The sequence below is a fragment of the Xenopus laevis genome, chromosome 3S (genome assembly GCF_017654675.1).
Source record: "Xenopus laevis strain J_2021 chromosome 3S, Xenopus_laevis_v10.1, whole genome shotgun sequence".
Classification (NCBI taxonomy): Eukaryota; Metazoa; Chordata; class Amphibia; order Anura; family Pipidae; genus Xenopus; species Xenopus laevis.
Genome location: NC_054376.1, coordinates 38993168 through 39016975, shown reverse-complemented (window position 1 = coordinate 39016975; position 23808 = coordinate 38993168). Strand labels below are relative to the sequence as shown.

The 23808-nt window shown below is 40.3% G+C and overlaps 1 protein-coding gene across 9 annotated transcripts in view; it reads left to right on the top strand.

Annotated features, from left to right (window-relative positions):
* Positions 1-2366: 2366 nt before the first annotated feature.
* The window catches only part of mef2a.S (myocyte enhancer factor 2A S homeolog), a 90374-nt gene continuing 68932 nt past the window's right edge, over positions 2367-23808 (top strand). For all 9 annotated transcript variants that reach the window (XM_018255287.2, XM_018255284.2, XM_018255289.2 and 6 more), the window contains exon 1: positions 2367-2868. The gene's annotated coding sequence lies outside the window, so the exon portion shown is untranslated. The remainder of the gene's footprint in view (positions 2869-23808) is intronic.

Sequence of the window (23808 nt, the reverse complement as noted above, 5' to 3'; positions counted from 1 at the left end):
CATGACGTTCCCTATCCCTACCCACCCAGTGCCAGAGTCTTCCCCCCATCTACGTCCCCCTTTTCTGCTCGCAGGTAAAAGAGCAGCTGGGGACAGTGTTGAACAGGCCCACCGGGATACCAGGAAAAGTCCCAGTGGGCCCAGGTGTCAGTGGGCACTCCTGCTTCTAAACATTTGGCCTATTTCATGATCATTCCCTATTTCTATGAGAACAAAGAGGCTAAATAGATGGAAATTGAGTATAGTAGGAGAATAGAGGTTGAATGAGAAGAGAAAGAAAAATAAGACTAAGAGTGGGCCCTTGGCCTAAGATTAATCGGTTGGCCCCTGGTCAAAGGTTTTTGGGTGGGCCCCTGGTGTCCCAGTCCGACACTGGCTGGGGAGGGATTATTCTCTTCAGCAACCTAGGGGTCCTCCTCTATAGTTACACTACTGATACTACCATCTTCTTTCAGTACTCCGGGAATTCCCATCAAGCTTGGGTGAGTGTATTCGTGGTACAGAAATTATTCTGAGATTTTGGTATGTTGCATGCTCCATCTTAGAACAGGTAGGGGGACTTCTGGTAGAAAGAAGTTCAGCACTCAGCAAACAGGTCCCAGGGCTGGTGTATGTTATGGAGGAGAGCAACACTAGCCCTGGGTCACATGTAAGTTATTAGAATTACTTTTTGGAATCACTGATTTTACCTTTCTTTCTCCTTAAAATACACTGAAATGGCCTCCTAAAATAGGCAACAATAATTTTAAGAATGCAGATAATTAATTTTATAAAAAAATCGCAGGTCTCATTCAAAAAAGAAACCCTGCTTTACTTGTACAGAACAACTTTGACCTTGGCCAGTCCTAACCACCACTGGTGCCTAAACATGCAACAAAGTTTCAAGTCCTTTAAGGTGCAGCACTTGGGAATGTGTTCAGATTTCTAGTAAAATGCAGTATGTAAGGACAGTCAAGTTTGATATTATTGTAGCTTCCTTAAAGGAGAATTCAACCTGTCCTGAAAAAAACCCGTACCCCCCCAGCCCAGGTAGACCCCCTCCTCCCCCCAGGCTAACTACCCCCCCGGGGAGATACTACATACTTAACCCTCGCCACAGATTCTTCCAGCGAAGTTCCACGCATCCATCTTAAAAATTTTTTTTGATGTTACTGGTCCTTTAAGGTGCGTTCAAACCAGTGGCATAACTAGATATTAGTGGATCCCACAGCAGGACTGTATTTAGGTCCGATGCTGCCCTAGGCACTGGACTTAAACACACCCCCTATGTGACGCGTGTGACGGCAGCACGTTGTGCGTGTGATGTCACACTCACGGACGTCGCTGGTTGGCGGAAGTGACGTCACACGATGTGTGCGCGTGACGTCACTTCCTCCAACCAGCCCAGTGCCATACCCCTCACCCCCCGGCTCTTTCACCGGATTTCCTATGGAAATCCGTGGAAGAGGCTGGGTGATTTTTTTATTTAAAAAATACATTTATAGGCACCTAAGGGCCACCCCCAAAACCTGCTGCCCTAGGCACAGGCCCTCGGGTGCCTTTATATAACTATACCCCTGCCCGACAGCAAATTTATTTTAGGGCCCCCAAAATATCAAGAGGTTGTCAGGTTTTACCAATATATACTGAAATTGCTCATTAAGTATGTCCTTGTGGGGCCCCTACCGTATACCTCCTCGGCAGGGTCTGCTGTAGTTACTGTAGTTACGTCCCTGGCTCAAACCTGTATCTCAAATGCACATCAAATACACAAAAAAAGCCCCGAACATGATAACCAAAAAAAAGAGAATTATTCTTAAAGGGATACTGTCATGGGAAAAAACTTTTTTTCAAAATGACTTTTGAGAAATGGATTTCAGTGCAGAATTCTGCTGGAGCAGCACTATTAACTGAGTCATTTTGAAAAAAAAAAATTTCCCATGACAGTATCCCTTTAAATGTCATTGCTTCTATTTCAGTTCCTCCTGTATGTTGCTAGGGAAGTAAACCCTAGAAACCACATACCAGTTTTAATTCTAAGATGCTCAACAAAGAAAATATAAACACGAAAAAAAATGAGGAACAATTGACACTTTAGGAGCTTTAGGAAGAATAAGAAGCAGATGCAGGAGGCAATGTCCACACGTGCGGCGGCTCTATGTACTGGGCCAGGAGGCTGCACGCACCTTGCAAACAGCTGATAGAGAACAACTAAGCAAAACACAAACACAGTTTTCCACCAGCCGTCAAAAGGTGACCACGCCTATTTGATCATCGGATTGGTAGAGGGGCGTGTCGCTCACGCCCTTTCCAGCTCCACCTCGCCTTTCGCCTGTCACTCTTTGGGCCAATCACCAAGGGAGAGCTTGGATGGATGACGTCATCGGTTGTCAAGATCCGCTCAGGGCGCGCTGTCAAGGTCCCCTCCTATTCTTTCCCTCCGCTTTCATAGGAGGCTCATAAGTCGGCACGCAGCATATCACCTCCCGTTAACCGATATCATATACTGCCGGTCCTGGGAGTGGCTTTCCAAAATACTTCGCCCACCGAGCTTTTGGCTTCTGTAGCCGTCGCTGACGTCACCAGCCGGGTCCTTTTTTTTCCACTGCGGAGTGATCCGCCCTCGACAGCCCCCCTCCTTCCTCGGCTTTAGAAGGTGAAGCGGTTGTGGCGGAGGAGCACTAAATGTTACGTTTGCAGAAAGGGGGTACAGAATAAGCAATAACAAGTCCTTGGGTCTGTGAGTGGAATCGTGACGTGAAGCAGAGCGGAAGCAGCAAGGAGTAACTGGACTGGAGTGTGTGTTGCCAAGAACGGAGTAAGGATCCCACGGACACACAGTGTAGCTTTTGCTAAGGAAGAAAAACACTAGGATTCTCAGCACAAGTGGTGAGTATACGCACAATGACCCGAGCTTGTTCTGTGTCATAACTTACAACTCCCTGCACCCCTTCCCTCCCACCCTGGGAGTAGTTCACTTACACATGGACAGCTGAACATTGACCCGTTCAGTAGGGACACCTTCAGTCAGCTCCGTGCCATTTCCCTTTAGTGTTAATGGAGTTAAGTGGAATATATGGGGGGGGGGTGGCTTTTCTTTTTTTCCAGTTAGGTACCCCCCCACTCAGATAAGATGGTACGATCCCTCCCCTTTCTCTAGTGTGAGTGCTGCCTCACGTGTCATTGTTATCATATCCATGCCTACAAACACACTGCACTTGTAGCCTGCACTGTCAGTTCTCACTAAGATCTGTGCACTCACACTATGGAGTGTTCATGGAATACACACACACACACACACACATACACACACACACTTTGTAGCCTGCACTGTCAGTTCTCACTAAGATCTGTGTACTCACACTGAGTGTTCATGGAATACACACACACACACACACTTTGTAGCCTGCACTGTCAGTTCTCACTAAGATCTGTGCACTCACACTATGGAGTGTTCATGGAATAGCCAGGACGAATAGATGGAGGGCCAATAAGTGTGTCCCCAACCCTACACACACACACATACACATATCTTGTAGCTTGCACTGTCAGTTCTCACTCAGTGAGACTCACTGGTTGGCATGAAGGCAGCTGTGCAAAGGGAAGGCTGTACATGTGAACTGTTGTCTTTCTGAGCTGATTCCTTGTTTAGGCTGCTGACAGTTGCGGTGCAACAGCTGGAGGGACACAGTATAGCTATTGCCGTTTGTATCATGCACAAAGTGAATGTTTGATGGTTTCGATAATGGTTTCAGCACCATTTGCTGTGTAGAAACCATTGCGTCCGTCCTGTGGCCTGCAGCTTTTGTTAAACTATAACTTTCAGCATCGCTAATCGTCGGCCTCCTCAAGTGACAGTTATAGGACCATACTTTTCAAATCCCTGACGCTTAGCAGAAGAAGGCAGTCTGATTAAATGTTGTACATGATCCTTTTTACTATTAGAGCGTTGGCAGTGGCATTCATGTAAATATTTTTGACAAAAAAATGAAGGAGGCAATGATTGGGTCCTCGTCCCACTGTCTAGGGAAGATATATTTCATGTGCCTGTCGCCTTACATATTCGCTAAGGGAGAAGCATGACTGTATGTGTAGGAAGTTCTGACCTAAACAAATTGAATCTATGGGGAAGACAAGCAAGCAAACCCACATAAATATATTCCAATATAGCCCTCACTCATCCCACCAACACATTCTGCTTGATCAATTATGGCCTGGAAATGTTTGCTGTTAATGATAATGGGCATTACATTAATTAGGCCTTCTTTTTTTTTTTTGCATAGTAAATAGAAAAATCAGGGTAACGGAGATATATAGGGTATGGCATAGTTTTCTTTATGATCAGGGGATCTGTTATGTAGAATGCTTGGGACATGGGGTTTTCCTGATAAGTGATTTTTTCAGTGACTTTGTCTGCTGAAAATCATTTAAACATTTTCTAAACCGAATAGAATTATTTTGGCAACATTATAGATTAATGCTTATATTGTTAGGATCAAGTGCAAAAAGGTATGTTTTGATTATTACAGAGAGAGAGAGAAAAAAAAACATGCTTTAAAAATTAGAATGGCTTAAAAAGGACACTATGTTGACCTTCCTGTATTTCAAAGCTTTCTGTATATCCGGTATCCTGATAAGGGAATCGCTCTACCAGTCCAACTCAGTATCATCATATTCACATTAAAGGGATCCTGTCATCAGAAAACATGTTTTTTTCAAAACGGATCAGTTAATAGTGCTACTCCAGCAGAATTCTGCACTGAAATCCATTTCTCAAAAGAGCAAACAGATTTTTTTATATTCAATTTTGAAATCTGACATGGGGCTAGACATATTGTCAATTTCCCAGCTGCCCCTTGTCATGTGACTTGTGCCTGCACTTTAGGAGAGAAATGCTTTCTGGCAGGCTGCTGTTTTCCTTCTCAATGTAACTGAATGTGTCTCAGTGGGACATGGGTTTTTACTATTGAGTGCTGTTCTTAGATCTACCAGGCAGCTGTTATCTTGTGTTAGAGAGCTGTTATCTGGTTACCTTCCCATTGTTCTTTTGTTTGGCTGCTGGGGGGGGGGAAGGGAGGGGGGTGATATCACTCCAAACTGCAGTACAGCAGTAAAGAGTGATTGAAGTTTATCAGAGCACAAGTTACATGACTTGGGGCAGCTGGGAAACTGACAAAATGTCTAGCCCTATGTCAGATTTCAAAATTGAATATAAAAAAATCTGTTTGCTCTTTTGAGAAATGGATTTCAGTGCAGAATTATGCTGGTGCAGCACTATTAACTGATTCATTTTGAAAAATTTTTTTTTTCCCATGACCGTATCCCTTTAAGTTCAATTCATGTAAAAATGAATTGAACTTAATGTGAATATGATGATACTGAGTTGGACTGGTTAGTATACTGGCTGCATGACTGAAAATTATTATGGGATTCAGCTCCGGTCTCTCTGCTCGCTGTGTTCTCATAATGATTCCTTCAGTTGCTGTGTTGTCTCACCTTATTGTATGTTCCTGTAATTGTATTTATAGGTGATGCTAACTTGTTCTCACTACTACAGGTATGGGACCTGTTATCCAGAATGCTCGGGGGCTGGGGTTTTCCAGATAGCGGATCTTTCTGTAATTTGGATCTCCATACATGAAGTCTACTAGAAAATCATGTAAACATTAAATTAACCCAACATACTTGCTTTGCCTCCAATAAGGATGAATTATATCTTAGTTGGGATCAAGTACAAGGTACTGTTTTATTATTACAGTGAAAAAGTTTAAAAATTTCAATTATTTTGATAAAATGGAATCAATGGGAGATGGCCTTTCCATAATTCAGGGCTTTCTGGATAACAGGTTTCAAGATAACAGATCCCATACCTGTACTGAACTTTAGCATGTTCCCATTACCATAGGAACTGTTCTCACCAAATTGTACCTGAACATGTGCATTTGATTGATTTAATCATTAATCATATAATTGTGAGTGCTCTGGCGAAAATAATAATGACTTACACTATTTAATTGGAGGAATACAGTATCTTTGTTACCTTGTTTAATATAAAAACAGATGTTCACCTTGTTGCCATCCACTAGCATTGTGTCTTTTGGGACACTGATGCGTAAACACTTGTGAAAAACAAATCTAATGACAGGGTACAAATAAGAAAGGTAACAGTGGTAACACCCATACAATAGTGATTCTCTGTTGGGATGCTGCACTTTATTACAAATATGTGGATGTTACAGGGTAATATTGCACTGGACAACAATAAAATAATCTCCCCTACCTTCAAATGTAAGATTAGAAAATTGTAGCTTAATGGAATTTTTTTTTTTGCAATGCAATAAATCTGATACCAATATTTCTATATATTTTGTTGTTAAGTTCACATCAATTTGGCACAATACTCTGCATTGTATGCTGTGTATACCATTTGTAAAAAGCATTTGTTAAAAGAGAAGGAAAGCTACCAAAGCAGTTTATCACCAATAGATTTGCCACAATAGTACAAGCTATAACACTATATTTATTCTGCAGAATGCTTTACCGTACCTGAGTAAAGAACTCTAGAAGCTCTCTCTGTTTGTTTAGGATAGCAGCTGCCATAATAGCTTGGTGTGACATCACTTCCTGCTTGAGTCTCTCCCTGCTCAGATTACAGCAGGGAGGAGGGAGGGAGAGAGGAACAAACTGAGCATGCTCAAACCCTAGCCCTGGAGGTTTAAGATGAGAGAAGGAAGTCTGATACAGAAGTCCATGTGTACACAATAGAAGGAAAGAAATGCTGTGTTTCTTTTGACAGAGGACTCAGAGCAACATTACTTTGAGATATTACTGGTCTATTTATATAGACCTTTCTGATAAAGCTTACTTAATTTTAGCCTTTCTTTCTCCTTTAAAAAGTTAACTATCTGCAGTTGAGTTATACTATCTCAGTCCTGGTATAATTCATGGAAGTCAGTGAGAGGTAATGTTATACTCAGCTACTTATGTTAGAGTCCTGCAGCGGGTTGGGTTACCTGCAAAAACCTGTGGTACCCTGCGAGTCGCAGGTAGAAGTTTCAGGAGCGGGTATAGACGCGGGACGGCGGTTGTCCGGGTCGCGGGTCTTCTCAATAGCGAGTTTTACTCCTTTTTTCTGATCACAACTATTTCCAATGATGTTACTTCTATTTTACAACGACAGCACTTGTTTTACTCCTTTTTTTATGATCACGTCAACTTCTAATGATGTCACTTTACGACAGCACTTCCTTGATGGTCAGTGGGTTGCGGATCGGGTTGCGACTAAGGTACTTGTGGGTCGGGTAGCATAAGACATAAGGTATAAAGATCTAAATTATGGAAAGATACGTTATCCAGAAAACCCCAGGTCTTGAACATTATGGATAACAGGTCCTGTACCTGTATTAGAAACTTTCATTACAGTCCCTTGATCAAATTAGCAGCATTGTATTAAAGCTTGAGTAAAGGTCTCTGTACTTTTATTACTTTAATCAATTTCATCATCTTTGGGGCACTATGAAGGTAGGCGTTATATGAATTAATTCGAAAGCTATAAATGAAGAGCAATACATGAGTTTCCCTGTAATATGTATAAATTATCTCACCAAATATTAACATTTTAATTTTCTTGAAATAAATGCTTGCCTTCTTGTTTAATTCCTGGGCGGTGCAGATAGCTCTCTGCAATCTTTTTGGCCTAGTACAACATATATATTTGTTTATATCAAGCACAACAAAATGTGAACGCAACAAATGTTAAAATGGATTACAGAAATCTAACCTATCTGGCAGGTTGGTATAAAGGAGGGGGTTTAGTCATGACCTCAAAGAAAATTTTAGATTTCACTTCTAACTGCACTTGGGCAGGAACTGATGTGCATGATGCATATTTGTAAAGCATTGCACAATATGTTGGCACTGTAAAAAATGAAAAGTAACAGACAGGGACCAAAAGGATATATGAGTAACTTATTTATACATCACTTTAAAAGGTAGCAATTTGTTTTAGCCCAGACTGAAATTGTGTACCTTCTATTATTTAAAAAATAAAATAAGCTGAGATTTTGTCAACATAGGGACCTTCAGTGGATATTTCTCCTCCAGGACTGTTAAACCAGCTGGCTCCTACCACATTGTTCTCAGACCCAGCAGAGTAGAGTCCTGCAGCGGGTTGGGTACCCGCGGGTTACCCGCAAAAACCTGTGGTACTCTGCGGGTTGCGTTTAGAAGTTCCAGGTGCAGGTATACCCGCGGGTCAGCGGTTCTGCAGGTTTGCGGGTCTTCTCAATATCGATATTCACTCCTTGTTTCTGGTCACGCCTACTTCCGATGATGTCACTTCCGGTTTCCAATGGCAGCACTTCCTGATTCTTGATGGTCAGCGGGTCCGGGTTGCGCATAAGGTACTTGCGGGTAGGGTCGGGTAGCGGGTCCAAGCGGGTAAGAATGCGGGTCCGGGTTGCGGATTGCAAGTTGCTGGTACGGGTTGGGTTCGGTTCCCAAAAAATGGACCCGCGCAGGACTCTAGAGCAGAGCAGAGAATATTAACAGCCAGACAGATACTGCTTTGAGTCACAAATGCATTTACAAATAACTTCCCTACTATTGATCCTTTCTAATTAATGTATATTGGAAAGTTGGCTGGAACTACATTTTCTTTCATTATTCAAAAACAGTGTTTATATGATAAAATAAAGACTGTTGCTTGAAGTGTACACAAAAGTTACTGTATATTGGATATGTTGGATCAGGGTATACTTACTACACTTGGACATTTTTTGAATATTTTATGTCGTAGTCTCCTATCTCCTATCATTATTCATGATAAGGCTACATGCATATTTGGAAGTTAGCTGTTGGCCCTTGTACACCTCGATGCCCTTTAACCATTTATTTATCTGTCTTGTTGACATAGAAATGTTGAGGAACCACAATGGTTTATTGGTTTTCAGAGTGGCATACTATTGAACAACTAGAGGTGGCAGAGGGTTATTGTGTTATTTTGTACAAATCTGTTATCTGCATGCTGCTCATGCAACAGATGGGAAAACTTGACAGAGGGTGGATGGAGGAACAAATGCTCTTAAGGCGTTTCTATGCACATGGCATCCAATGGATTAAACCCTGATCCAACTATTTAAGATTAAAATCACACCTAATGTTCTAGGGCACACCACTGAATACCAGTTTTGGTGTGCTGCATCTTTAGCCTGACGCTTCAAGCATCATAACATATTATTACATGCACCCCCCTAACTCAAATGATTGTTATCCCAAAGGAGAACTAACACCTTAAAGGGGTGGTAACTTTAAGTATGTTGTAAAATGGCTAATTCTAAACAACTTTCAATTGGTCTTTAGTTTTTCTTTTAGAATTTGACCTCTTCTATCTTTCCAGATTTCAAATGGGGGATCACTGATCCCATTTAAAATTCAAATCAGGCTGCAAATATATTATTATCGGTACTTGCTATTACACATATCTCTATCCAGGCCCTCTCCTGTACATTTTCCAGTCACTTATTCAAATGAATGCATGGGTTGCTTTGGTAATTTTGACCCTAGCTACCAGATTGTGGAAATGGCAAACTGGAGAGCTGCTGAATAAAAAGCTAAATAACTCAAAACCTGCAAAAGAAATCAAAAATGAAAACCAGTTGCAAACTGTCTCAGTATATCTGTAATATCCTGCCTGGAGTTGAACCAGGCACCTGGTGTACTGCTGCTCTATGTCACCAGACAATCTGGCCACAAGTGATCAGTGTAAGCCATTAGGCTGCCTATAAAAACCCCTGATCTGCGCTGACTAATTGCCCACCGTAGGTCTAGGTTCAATAGTTCCTGGGTGTGATTTTTTTTGTTCTTGAGTTTTGACAGTTTTCGACCTTGCTGTATCTCTGCCTGAACCAGCCCTTGCCTTTTTGACCACTCTTCTGTATCCTGACTTGGAACTGTGTTACTGATTACTGGTTTTGACTCTTGGTAATCCTGGCTACACTCCTGGTTCCTGATTCTGTACTGCACTGTCTGACTGGTACTGATCCGGCCTGTTAATCCTGACTACGCTCATGGCTCCTGATTCTGTACTGCACTGTCTGATTGGTACTGATCCGGCATGTTAATCTTGACTATGCTCCTGTTTCCTGATTCTGTACTGCCCTGTTTGATTAGTACTGTCCCTGCCTGTTCCACAACTTCACTCTCTGTTCCTTGTTCTTCCTGTATATGTTGCGGTTCCCTTGCCTGGCCAGAACTTCCCCTTTGGTCCTCTCACTTTAAAGGAGAATTCAACCCATAATAAAAAAAAAATCTCCCCCCCCCCCTACCCTGGGTAGATGCACCCCCCCCCGCGCAATTTACCCTAATTTTTTACTCACCCCTCCGTGCAGATTGTGGCCTCAAGTTCACGGGCGCCATCTTCTTTCTTCTGTCTTTTTCAGAAGTTTCAGCCCATGCGCAGTTGGAGTGAATTTCCGGTCCTGAACCACTGCGCATGCACCGAAAATTTCGGTAATTTTCGTGACTTTTGCCGCATGCGCAGTGGTTCAGTACATTCATGCGACGAAAATGTCGTCAAGACACGAACATTACTGAACAAGATGGCTGCTGTGAACTCTGAGGCCAGAATCTGCACGGAGGGGTGTGTAAAAAATTAAGGGGGGGGCATGTAGGCTGGGGGGTAGGAGGGAGGGGGGGTCTACCCAGGGTAGGGTTTTTTTTATTATTACGGGTTGAATTCTCCTTTAAGACCTGGTGGCATCCGAGTAGTGGAGGGCTCCTCCCGAAGCGAAAGGTGGTTGTAAGAGGCAGAAGCGTGAGCTGAGACCTGGACCTTGGGGTTTATTCTGGGTTTTGGGGTCCCATACGTAACAAGATCATTCTCTACAGCACACTAAAGGTTAATTTAAAGGTGAACAACCTTTAAAATGTGTTGTATTTTCTATACTGAACTTGCTATACCAGATCCAGGCCTTTTAAAGTTGTCCACAGCAGTTCCCCTTTTTTTTGATCTTGTTAGCTCATGTTGTGAGGCAGTGACACTGCACATGCTCAGTGTGCTTTGGGTGCTGCCGAGAAGTTTGTTAGAAAGCAAGGTAATCTGTCATTAAAGGGGTTGTTCACCTTCAAACAACTAGTTGGTTTCAGATAGATCACTAGAAATAACAACTTTTTCCAATGACTTTTTATTTTCTATGTGTGACGGTTTTTCTAATATTGAAGTGTAAAGTGTCATTTCGCCGATCCTGTCAACTGTTCTAAATTGATACATTTAGTTGATACATCTCTTATCTTTGTCCCTGCTTAGCCAAATCTTTGGGTTTCATTACAGGCAGCTGTTAGAATTGATACAATTGTTGCTAATACTCCAGAGATGCTTCTGAGAAATGTATCAACTTAATGTTGCAAAATTGTAACAGTTTGAGAGTCTGCATCTGAATTAATGAGCTGCCAGACTCAAACATCAGAGACGGGGACATTCAACTTTAAACTTAGATTTTGGAAAAAACGTAAAAAATAAATAATGGAAAGTAATTTAAAAAAGTCTTTATTTCTGGGGGAACAATCTAAAAACAACTGAATTGAAAAAAGTGTTTGGAAGGTGACAACCCCTTTAAAGCTGATACTACAAGACCAATTACTAATCCAATCTTCTGCTGCTGAATTTACTATTAAGTAATTAATTAAAATTTTAATTACATTGCAAATCAGCCCTTTAAATTGTATTTTATAATACAACTTATTGTGAGAGCTTCATTATGATCAGCACTGGAATCTATCAACAAGTGTATAAGTGTAGAAATTTCTAAATACTATTTAGATATTTCCAGAGTTTTCTATTTTACCATTAAGTGGTGTCCTGTCACATCTCTTTATGTTGGTTAGCAGGCCTAATGTTTGCAATGTGTATTTAGACAAGGACCTCATGTCTGTTCAGCAATTCTGGGGAAAATCTTCTAGGGAACATAGCTGACAGTTACTCACTTTTATAGCTCATGAGTCAATGAAGTACAGGGCTTTTTTGTGAATGTTTAGTACTTGGAACCTGTAAAGAGACCTAAAGCAATATTATGTCTTCCTAAGCAAGAACGAGAGGCCCACTAGTATAGCCAGTGCTGATCTCTGCCCAAACTGGATGATAACGAAATAGTTCATTATGTTTAATAGTTCCCTTAATAGCTAGAAGCCAGATGTAAATATATCATTTTAATACCAGTATGGAACCTGTTATACAGAATGTTCGGGACCTGGGGCTTTCCAGATAATGGATCTTTCCGTAATTTAGATCTTCATACCTTAAGTCTACTGGAAAATCATGGAAACATTGAATAAACCCAATAGGCTGGTTCTGTTTCCATAAGGTTTAATTAGATCAAGTACAAGGTACTGTTTTATTATTCCAGAGAAAAAGGAAATCATTTTTAAAAATGTGGATTATTTGGATAAAATTTAGTATATGGGAGGCGTCCTTTCGGAGCTTTCTGGATAATGGTTTCCAGATAACGGATCCACTACCTGTATATGGCAGGGTTAAGAATGTAAGACTAAAAGGATTTTTAAAGGGGTTGTTCACCTTCAAACAACTAGTTGTTTTCAGATAGATCACCAGAAATAATCACTTTTTCCAATTACTTTATATTTTCTATGGGTTACCGTTTTTCTAATATTTAAGTGTAAAGTGTAATTTTTCACCTTCTAAAGCAGCTCGGGGGGGGGGGTCGCCGACCCTGTAAACTGTTCTAAATTGATACATTTAGTTAAAACATTTCTTATCTTTGTCCCTGCTGAGCAGAATCTCTGGGTTTCATTACAGGCAGCTGTTAGAATTGATACAATAGTTGCGAATACTCCAGAGAAGTGCTGAGAAATGGATCAACTAAATGTTTCAAAATTGTAACAGTTTAGAGTCTGCACCTGAATTACTGAGCTGCCAGGTTGAAACACCAGAGACTATTCAACTTTAAACTTAGATTTTGGAAAAAAACAGTAAAAAATAAATAATGGAAAGTAACTGAAAAAAAAGTCTTTATTTCTGGGGAACAATCTGAAAACAACTTAACTGAAAAAAGTGGAAGGTGAACAACCCCTTTAAGGCTTGGTTTATGTCAAAATATGACTTATATAGTGCAAAACAATACAGACATTTGAATATTGTATATATAATCATAATTGTATTTATATTTAAATATTAGGGAAAATTGCTGATTTGTGGGAGGCTGCAGTATTTATTTATGACGCGTATCTGGTAAATATACCTTGCTTCCAGGTTTCTACCTAAATAAGAATGTCTGCTACATGCCACCTATTTTTTATTTTATTTTAACTGCGTGCTTTTAATAGTTTTAACTTTAGCAGCAGATACAGTATCTAATGAATGAGTGAAAAATAGAAGCAAGTTAAAATAAGCACCCAAACAGATTTGCTCACCACGATTATTTCTGTCGTATTCCCTGCGTTACTTTGCAGTCAGGACTCAAATATTGAAATGGGAATCTTCACAAACATGCCGCTTCTTTTTACAACAACCTACTTTCATAATAATAAATCCTTTGGCCATATTTGCCCATGCTGGGGTGTACTGGCAGTTGTGACTGTATTGCAGCTGTCATATAGAGGATTGCATTTGTAATAAGCCTCGGTTGGACATTGCCTTTGACAGATTTATTGTAAATAAGAAAACCAATTGGATAAGAGAGTGAAGTAAGGGCAATGGAATATATTATGAGTCCTCAAAATATGTCATGTTTTGAAAACTGCACAGTATTCTTTAAAGGGGACCTGTCCCCCTAAGAAATTATTCCAAATTATTTTTTATCATGTTAGTTGAGCAAAATGAAACTTTCTTACACTACATTTATTATTTAAATTATGTTTCCTTCAGTCTTGGAATTACACAATCACAGCACGCAGGCAGGAGTCATTTTGTGGACACTGTTATTAAGACAGTTTATCACCCCAAAATCTTTTGTATGCACCTAAATGGGGGAGCTAATGCCATACACATTGCCCTACACAATTATAGAGTGTGAGGAGGGAGGGGGAATGTGGGGAGAGCAGTGACATCTAGAAAGTAACTGACTGCTCCACCTCTATGCCTCAGGCATAGAGGCGGGGCAGGTAATACTTGATTGACAGCTCAGATATTTAAACACCTTTATAATAGGTATGGAAGCTTTAATGAAAAAAAAAATGTGGGTTCCATGTTTAATTTGCAAATGACTTTTGTTATACAACTTTTTATGTGTAGGTGACAGGTCTACTTTAAACAGGCATTATACGCATATTTTTTTTTTATTATTAACATGTATTTATATAGCGCCAACATTTTGTGTAGCGCTGTAAAGTAAATGTGATTATACAACTGAATCACATGAATTATATACATAGAACATATGGAGTTACATACATTACAATCAATTCTGGTATAAAAGGTGAGGAAGGCCCTATGCAGAAAGAACATACACACTAAAGGGAAGGAGTAATACACAAGGTGTGGGAGTGGGCAAGATCAAATTAAGTGGGTGAGAAATGCGGTACTGTATGTGGTGTTGCGTTTGGTAGTTAAGCAGAGTGAGGGTAGGCTTCTCGAAAGAAGTGCGTTTTCAGCGACTTCTTGAAAGCAGAAAGGTTGGGAGAAAGTCGGACAGACCGTGGGAGAGAGTTCCAGAGGAGGGGTGCAGCCCTTGCAAAGTCTTGAATGCGAGCATGTGAGGAGGTAATGAGAGAAGAGTTGAGTAGCAGGTCAGTAGAAGAGCGTAGTAAGCGGTTGGGTGAGTATATAGAGATGAGTTCAGAGATGTAGGGAGGGGCAGAGTTATGAAGTACTTTGAACACATATTTCACAGAAGCAAAACAAATAGGGGTTGTGCTTGAGTGTGCATTTTTTTGAAGATTGCTTTTATTAACTTTTTTTTTTCCTTTTCCAATGGCACATCTTTCAAATTTATTGAATTATCCATTTTCAATTTTCCGATACAATATTCCTCTCATGCTGGGTCTGAACTTATACTTTACTAACAGATAACCTTCTTAGTATAATTTATGAAGGTGATGGTAGCAATCTTTTGTTGCTTGGTATAGTACTGCCTCACACATCTCTGTTATTGATCAAGACAAATGAATGGACTTGTGGATTTATCCCCTGTGCTTCCTGGTGATGGTTTCGAGTTACATAGTGTAAGATATGTGTGTCAAAAGGTGAAATAAAAAACTCCAGGGAAATGTGTAGTGCTGCTGCTAGGAAAGCTGTTGGTAAACCAGCTTAGTAAAAGCTGGATTATGGGTCCCTGGAGTGGATGGAAGAGAGCAGGGTGGGCTTACATCCCTTGCTCCATGTAAGGGGTTTGCAGCTGCCAATCTATAGGCAGTAAGAGGTAATTAACTACAGGTATGTGGTAGTTAAAAGAAGGTGTGGAGCAACACCTCAGGGCTGCTGTTGCTTCCTCATAGAGACCTCCTGGAGTGGAGGAGAGTGAGGGGCCATGGAAGGAGTGCTGGTGAGCACCAGGTAACCAGAGAGTTATTCCCCTGAGTTGGAGAGAGCTCCAAAGGACTGGAGAGAGATAAAGAGAAATCCCTCCCAGGAGACAAGAGTGTCTGTGCCCAGAGAGGATACTGGGATTTGTGGTCCGCTGACCAGCTAGTGGGCTGCAGTTTGAACTCTTTAAAGGAGAAGGAAACCCCCAGGGCGCTAAACCCCTCCCCTGTCCCCCTGGGCAAATGCCCCTAACTTTTTACTCACCCCAATGCGCAGGTCCTGTCCACGGAGTACGCAGTCGCCATCTTCTCCCACGCGCGTCTTCTTCCTGCTCTGATCGGCGTTTTCTGGCGCATGCGCAGTAGGAACAGGTACCGGTACGGCTCTACTGCGCATGCGCCGAATGTCACGAAGTTTTCCGATTTCACTTCGTGACATTCGGCGCATGCGCAGTAGAGCCGTACCGGTACCTGTTCCTACTGCGCATGCGCCAGAAAACGCCGATCAGAGCAGGAAGAAGACGCGCGTGGGAGAAGATGGTGACTGCGTACTCCGTGGACAGGACCTGCGCAGAGGGGTGAGTAAAAAGTTAGGGGCATTTGCCCAGGGGGACAGGTAGGCCAGGGGGGAGGAGGGAGGGGGGGCAGCACAGGGGAGGGGGGGAGGGGTTTAGCGCCCTGGGGGTTTCCTTCTCCTTTAAGGTGGTCAGTCTCCGTTTCTGTGCTGAAATCTGTGCTGGGGCCTTGGGTTTTGTTACCGGGAGCTCACAATAGTTAAATCTCACAACCTCACTGTCCTGACTGTGAAGAACCACCTACACTGCTTCAAATGAAAGTTCTTTTATTCTAGTCTAAAGGGGTGGCCTCTGGTACGGTGATCCTCTCTATGGGTAAAACAGTCCCCTGCTATTTGTCTATAATGTCCTCTATGTAAAGTGTAATAATGTCCCCTCGCAAGAGCCTTTTTTCCAGAGAAAACAACCCCAACCTTGACAGTCTACCCTCATAATTTAAGTCTTCCATCACCCTAACCAATTTAGTTGCACGTCTCTGCACTCTCTCCAGCTCATTTATATCCCTCTTAAGGACTGGAGTCCAAAACTGCACTGCATACTCCAGATGAGGCCTTACCAGGGACCTATAAAGAGGCATAGTTATGTTTTCATCCCTTGAGTTAATGCCCTTTTTTATGCAAAACAGAACTTTATCTTTTATTAGCCACAGAATGACACAGAAAATTAGACAATTGTTATCTACAAAAAACCCTAGATCCTTCTCAATTAAGGAAACTCCCAACAAACTGCCATTTAGTGTATAACTTGCATTTACAGTATATTATTTTTGCCAAAGTGCATAACTTTGCATTTATCAACATTGAACCTCATTTTCCAGTTTGCTGCCCAGTTTTCCTGTTTAGACAAAACACTCTGCAAAGTGGCAGCATCCTGCATGGAACCTATAGTTCTGCACAATTTAGTATAATCTGCAAAAATAGAAACAGTAACTTCAATGCCCACCTCCAGGTCATTAATAAACAAGTTGAAAAGCAAAAATCACGAAAGAAACCTGATTACAAAATGCATGTGCACTGTTGCCCTTATGATAAGCAATTTTTTGAAATTGTGAATCTTTAAATTACTAAGCTTTTTTTCCAGGAAGGTTGTTTTTCTTTATTTGATTACTTCTAATTAGTATGTTGTTGTATCCTGTTTATTGTAGAAATACATATTTACCAAAAATATATTGTCTTCTGGGGTAAACTTACTGTCAGTGACTTTTTTGCTTTACTGCCTAAAGTATGGTTTTTTTGTAGAGGTGCACTTTTTACATTTTTTAATGTACTACTTCTGGAGGTTTTGGTCTATGTAAAGACCTAAATGTTTGTTATTGCAGCAATCTAAAAACACAGGACTTTCCTAATTGGTAACTAGTTTTTGTGTGCAGGACTCTCTGATATTATTTGTCCTGTAAAATTACTGTCAATAACCTCCGTTTGTTACAAAGTCTTGTAAAGCACTGTGTAACTTGCTGGCTCTATATAAATGAATCATGATGTGGCTAGCATGAAAACTGAAACTGCTGCATGTAGCCCACACCTGCACCTTATTTACTATAGGCCACCTGCCTTAGTACATATTAGTCCAGTTAAGTTATTAGATTCTCAGCTGCTTGCCATGCATGCTATTGCACCTGCAACGGGGCACGTTACTACTACTCACCGCCGTGTGGTTTTTACTTGTTAATTCCTTTTCTTATCTTTACCAGAATTGTTTTTTAAATCTTTCAAAGATTTGCTTTCCAGTAAAATGAGAGAAACCATAGAGACTTTTTACTGGTTTTCATGAGAAACTTGAGTTAATGTTAGTCTTGTATGTTACATTTTTTTTTTATTCATCTTAAAAGTGGATACCCGTATCCAAAACAATGTACAATAATGTTTTAACACAATAAAGCTGATATTTGTCTGAGGTTGTGTGTGTGAGGAACATTTATCAAAGGTCGAATTTTGAATTCATGTGAGTTTTTAAAAACTCCTCTAAGCTCCCATAAATTCTAATTTAATTTCATAATCTAATTTGATTCGAATTTGAAAAAACTCAATTAAACTTTTTTCTCTGAAAAAAACTTGAATGTCAGGAAGGCTGCAAACAACTCCAAATTGATCCCTGGACCCCTCCCATTGACTCAAACAGCATTTGGCAGGTTTCAGGTGTCTAATTTGAATTCTTAAAGGGCCATAGTATGATAAATATTGAAAATTTAATTTGAATGTCTATAATACAGGCATATAGGCAATAAGTTCAGAATATATATATATATATATATATAAAGGGTAAGGCATATATATATAAAGGGTAAGGCATTTTTTAGTAGCAGTATGCACAAAATGTCTCTGTCTTAAATATATTGATAATGGGTTGAGTGCAGAGGAATCTTGTATTTGTCTATATATATATATAAATATATATATATATATATATATATAATCTTTTTCTGAACTTATTGCCTATATGCATTAGTTGCAGATTAAGCTACAAGGTGACTGAATGGTGTATCTTATAAGTACTAGAGTTTTATGACGATAAAATCTGTTTTATTTTTGCTCTGTGTTGTTTAATCACCTCTTTTTTTTTTTTTTTATCTACACAGTTGTATGATTTTTTTGTTTTAGGTATTTGAGCTGTTTTTTTTTTTTTACTTTAATGGTGGCAGTCCTTATTGTAAAGTGATTTTATTAACCTTGAGAAGTTCACATCACAAGGTGGCTTGACACAAACTGCAGTCTTTTCCCTTAGGATGGGCTCGCTGATCTTTTGTGAGTTATTCTTTGGATATTACTCCCTGTTGATTTATGAAAATTACAGAGACGTAGGGGGTCAGCGCAGATACTGGGACCTTTCCCATTGACTTATACAGGACCTCGAGAGCTTTTAGATGCCGGGGTTTCAGAGTTTTTAGACCATCGGACTTTAATAAATCAAAAAACTCAGGGTTTTTTTTGCTCCGAAAAAAGTTATTAGAGGTTTGGATATTCAGAGCTTGATAAATAACCCCTGTAATGTGATTCTCCTGTTCAACATTTTTACTTATACAGGTAGCACATTGCAGCATGATAGTTGAGATGTTGTGTCTTTAAATATGTATCTTTGTTCATGCCAAACTCATCTATCTATATGTCTATCCTGTTGCTTAAAACCATTTTTGACCCATTAATCCTCATGCTTGTCAGACTGTACTGGACCGAGAGGTACTGGTTGGATATGCCTAATCTGCTCTGATGTTTCATAGTAATGGTATCTCCAGTTTGGTAGTATCCCAACCCAGGGTCGGACTGGGCTGGTGGGACACCGGTTAAAAATCCGATGGGCCCCACCGACCCAGATCCGCACCTGTCTGCTGTCCACACCATCAGTTTCCACTTAACAGCATGTCTAATAATTCATACATAGCAACCAACTCACGTTTGGTACTTAGAATATTCATAAATAATCATACTGGAGGTGCAGGCTCATAGAGCTTGCATTCATAAAATGCCTGTAGTGAGCGCTGTGCTGTCTTTACTTTCTGGTGCAGGTGATCATGTTGGGACTTCACCCATATGAATCATTTTTATAGTCCCAGCTCACTAGGGTTGCCACCTTTTCTGGGGCTTGAAAACGGTAAGGGGGTGGGGCGGGACTGGTGACCGGAGGTGATGGTGACGTTGGGGGCTGGACTGATGATGTGGCGATCAGCTGATCGTCATGCCATTATGTTCACCTGAACAGTCCTTCCAAATATCGGGCTGTCCGGGTGAAATCTGGATAGGTGGCAACCCTACAGCTCAATTATGTCAACAAATATGCCTGCCTGCACCGGTCACTGGAGATTACCACGATGTTCTTCTTCCTCCCTAATTGAGCACATCCACTATGCTGCTAAATGCCAAATTAATAGTGCTGGCAAGAACAAGAAACAGTGTTCGAAATCTATTTTATTACTAACATAAAAATGTTCATATAGGAAAATACCTTGTATCACTGCTCATAAATCTGTCCTAAAGTGTTGCTCAGGGCAAATGTGACCACTTTTTCTGCTTAATTCTACCAAATGTAGTGATTTGTGAGGGAGCCAAGTAATTATACTAAATATTATGTTACTTTTTTCACCTTAAAATGTATAAGCTGGGGTGTATTCACTTAAAGGAACAGTTCAGTGTGAAAATAAAAACTGGGTAAATAGGCTGTGCAAAATAAAATATGTTTCTAATATAGTTAGCCAAAAATGTAATGTATAAAGGCTGGAGTGAACAGACGTCTAATAAAACAACCAGAACACTACTTCCTGCTTTTCAGCTCTATAACTCTGAGCTAGTCAGCGACTTGAAGGGGGGCCACATGGTACATTTCTGTTCAGTGAGTTTGTAATTGATCCTCAGCATTCAGCTCAAATTCAAAAGCAACAGATATGACCCATGTGCCCCCCCTTCAAGTCTCTGATTGGTTACTGCCTGGTAACCAGGGTAACCAGTCAGTGTAAACCAAGAGAGCTGAAAAGCAGGAAGTAGTGTTCTGACTGACTTGTTATACATGAAATCACTCCAGCCTTTATACATAACATCTTTTGGCTAACTAACTATATTAGAAACAGTTTTTATTTTGCACAGCCTATCTATTTACCCAGTTTTTATTTTTACACTGAACAATTCCTTTAAGGCCCCCATACACGGGCCGATGAAAGTTGCAGACAGACCGAGTCGGCAGCTTATTGGCATGTGTGTGGGGCCCTCCAACGGGCTTCCCCGTTCGATATCTGGCTGAATGATCTCGATCGGGCAGGGTAAAAAATCCCATCTGATCGTGGCCTTATCTGTCCATTGATGTGGTCCTGCGACCTCCCGTATGGACTTCATTGTGATCCTAGGACCCAACGAACGGATCAGCCTGATACCGCCCACCTCAATGTGGGCGACTTAACCAAACGAGTGGATCTCCCTGTGTATGGCCAGCTTTAGAAATGCACCAACATGTCACATCATTGGACAGTGCTCTTGAGGAATCTTGAGGATGATCTTCACAACCAATATAAAGCTAGATAGATGTGCATGAATTACAAATGTGAGTCTGACGAAAGTACGTATGCACTATTCTCACTATTTGATGCTTCATAATAGAGGTGCAACACTCTCTCTGGTTTTAAATAAATGCTTAAATATATTGCCTTTGACATTTCAGCTGATACTGTCTGCTTTTATTGGGGTTTAGCAGCAGGAGCTCTAGAGCCGCAGGTTCTAAAACTGATCATACATGTAAAGATCCACTTGTTTGTTGAAGCCAGGGTGAGGACCATATCATTGAACCGATGCAGTCTGCCCTGATAGGATTGTTAAACCTGCTCGATCGATAGCTGACTAGTCAGGCAAGTCTGTTGTTAGACCCATTATGGGCATTAAGCTGCTGACTCGGTTTTAGTGCTTATTTTATTGGCCCTTATATTCCCACCTTTAGGCTAATATTACAGTAGAAACTCGGGCGGAGAAACAGCTGATTTGAGCAGATAAACAACCATCCACTCTGTGTTATGTTCATTGCACTCTATAAGCCTGTATGCATACATATAGTGGATTTGTGTGCAAAACTTTTTTCTTTTCCGCTTTTTGTCTGCATGTGTTTATATTGTAAAAGATCTAAAAAAAATTCATTATCTATTTAGAGATACACTGTATTGCTGTTGATAATATGCTAAATTTGTTACTCCAAACATTCTAATTAATAAAACTTATTTGTCTGCATGTATATTTTACCCTTTGTGTGTGTTTTTTTTTTTTTTTTTTAAAACAACCTACATTGCATTTGATACTGACTTACTATAAAATTATAGGGTTACACACTCCTACAACCATAAAACATACACTTCTTTGTCCATATATACATTGTGTATGTATATTACATATATATATTCAATGAGTGTGTGTGTGTGTGTGTGTTTATGTATATATATATATATATACATACATACACACATACATACACACATACACACACACACATACATACATACATACACACATACATACATACATACATACACACATACATACATACACACATTCATTCAAGACTAAACTCAAGAGATGCTTATTTAGTGCCTTCCATCTGCTTGAATGAAGAATCGCCTGCTCTAATGCACTCGCGGCACTTCGTTTTCCGAAGTCGCCCGAAGTTTCCTTGGGAGGCAACTTCGGGCAACTTCGGAAAATGAAGCGCCACGAGTGCATTAGTGCATGCGATTCTTTATTCAAGCAGACAGAAGGCAGTTCGGGGAGATTGTTGCCCCCCATTAGTCGCCGGGCAACTATATCTCCCCGAATCTGCCCATCTACCCCAACCCTAAAGGTTTCTGTGCTGATAACTCTGTAGGAATTTCACACATTTACAGTCTTGGCCCTACCACTGATGTGTACTTTTTTTTAACCTGTTAAACCTTTTTTTTTTTTTTTTTTCTTGTTGGTTTTTTATATTGAGTAACTGGACGTGGAGATATTATTCTGGTTAATGAATATGCCTTTAAAATATTAAATAAGTGAATAGTGCTGTAGATCCCTTGTAGCAAGCTGGGGTTAAATGGTTTTACCAATATACACTATAGCCCAATATTACGTTACATTTAGTTCATTGTGATCAGCAGAATTCTGCACTGAAATCTATTTCTCAAAAGAGCAAACAGATTTTTTTTATATTCAATTTTGAAATCTGACATGGGGCTAGACATATTGTCAATTTCCCAGCTGCCCCAAGTCATGTGACTTGTGCTCTGATAAACTTCAATCACTCTTTACTGCTGTACTGCAAGTTGGAGTGATATCACCCCCCCCCCCCCCCAGCAGCCAAACAAAAGAACAATGGGAAGGTAACAGATAGCAGCTCCCTAAAGCTGGCCATAGATGCAAAGATCCGATCGTACGAATCATCGTACGATCGGACTTTCCCATCTGTGGCCAGCTTTACAGAAGATAACAGCTGCCTGGTAGATCTACGAACAACATTTAATAGTAAAAACCCATGTCTCACTGAGACACATTCAGTTACATTGAGAAGGAAAAACAGCAGCTTGCCAGAAAGCATTTCTCTCCTGAAGTGCAGGCACAAGTCACATGACCAGGGGCAGCTGGGAAATTGACAAAATGTCTAGCCCCATGTCAGATTTCAAAATTGAATATAAAAAAAATCTGTTTGCTTGTTTGAGAAATTGATTTCAGTGCAGAATTCTGCTGGAGTAGCACTATTAACTGATGCGTTTGATGTTTTCCAATGACAGGATCCCTTTAAATTATGTAGTGCCACACAAATTCTCACAAAAATTCCCCTATCTTCATGTTTAACCAACCTAAACCATTTATAAGCTAGATTGCCTTTTCATACAAATTTGGCTTCTACAATATTTGTGCCGTTTATGATTCACTTAGTTCCCCCCATGTAGAACTCATATAAGCTTGGTACAAGCTCCATGGAGTTGTAGCGTGTTGCTAAAAGCTAAATAGACTTGCTTCAATAGTAGTCATTATGCATTAAGCTCAGGCTTCTTTGTGCCAAAGGTGAATTAACATCGGATACGTTCTTTATACATAGATACAAGGAAAGTATTGAGTTACTTGTGTAAATGTACTTCCTACATCAAAATACATTGAATTATATATAAATGTTTGTGATAATAAAATATATATGTTTACGATAGATCCTCTTTGAATGGATGATAACGATTATCTCGTGTGTCATATCAGCAGTGCACATCTCATTATTTCCTTAAAAGCTATTCCTGCAATTAACCTAAACGACAAAGGCAAACGGGTTTAAAGTATGGAGAGTTGAAGATCCA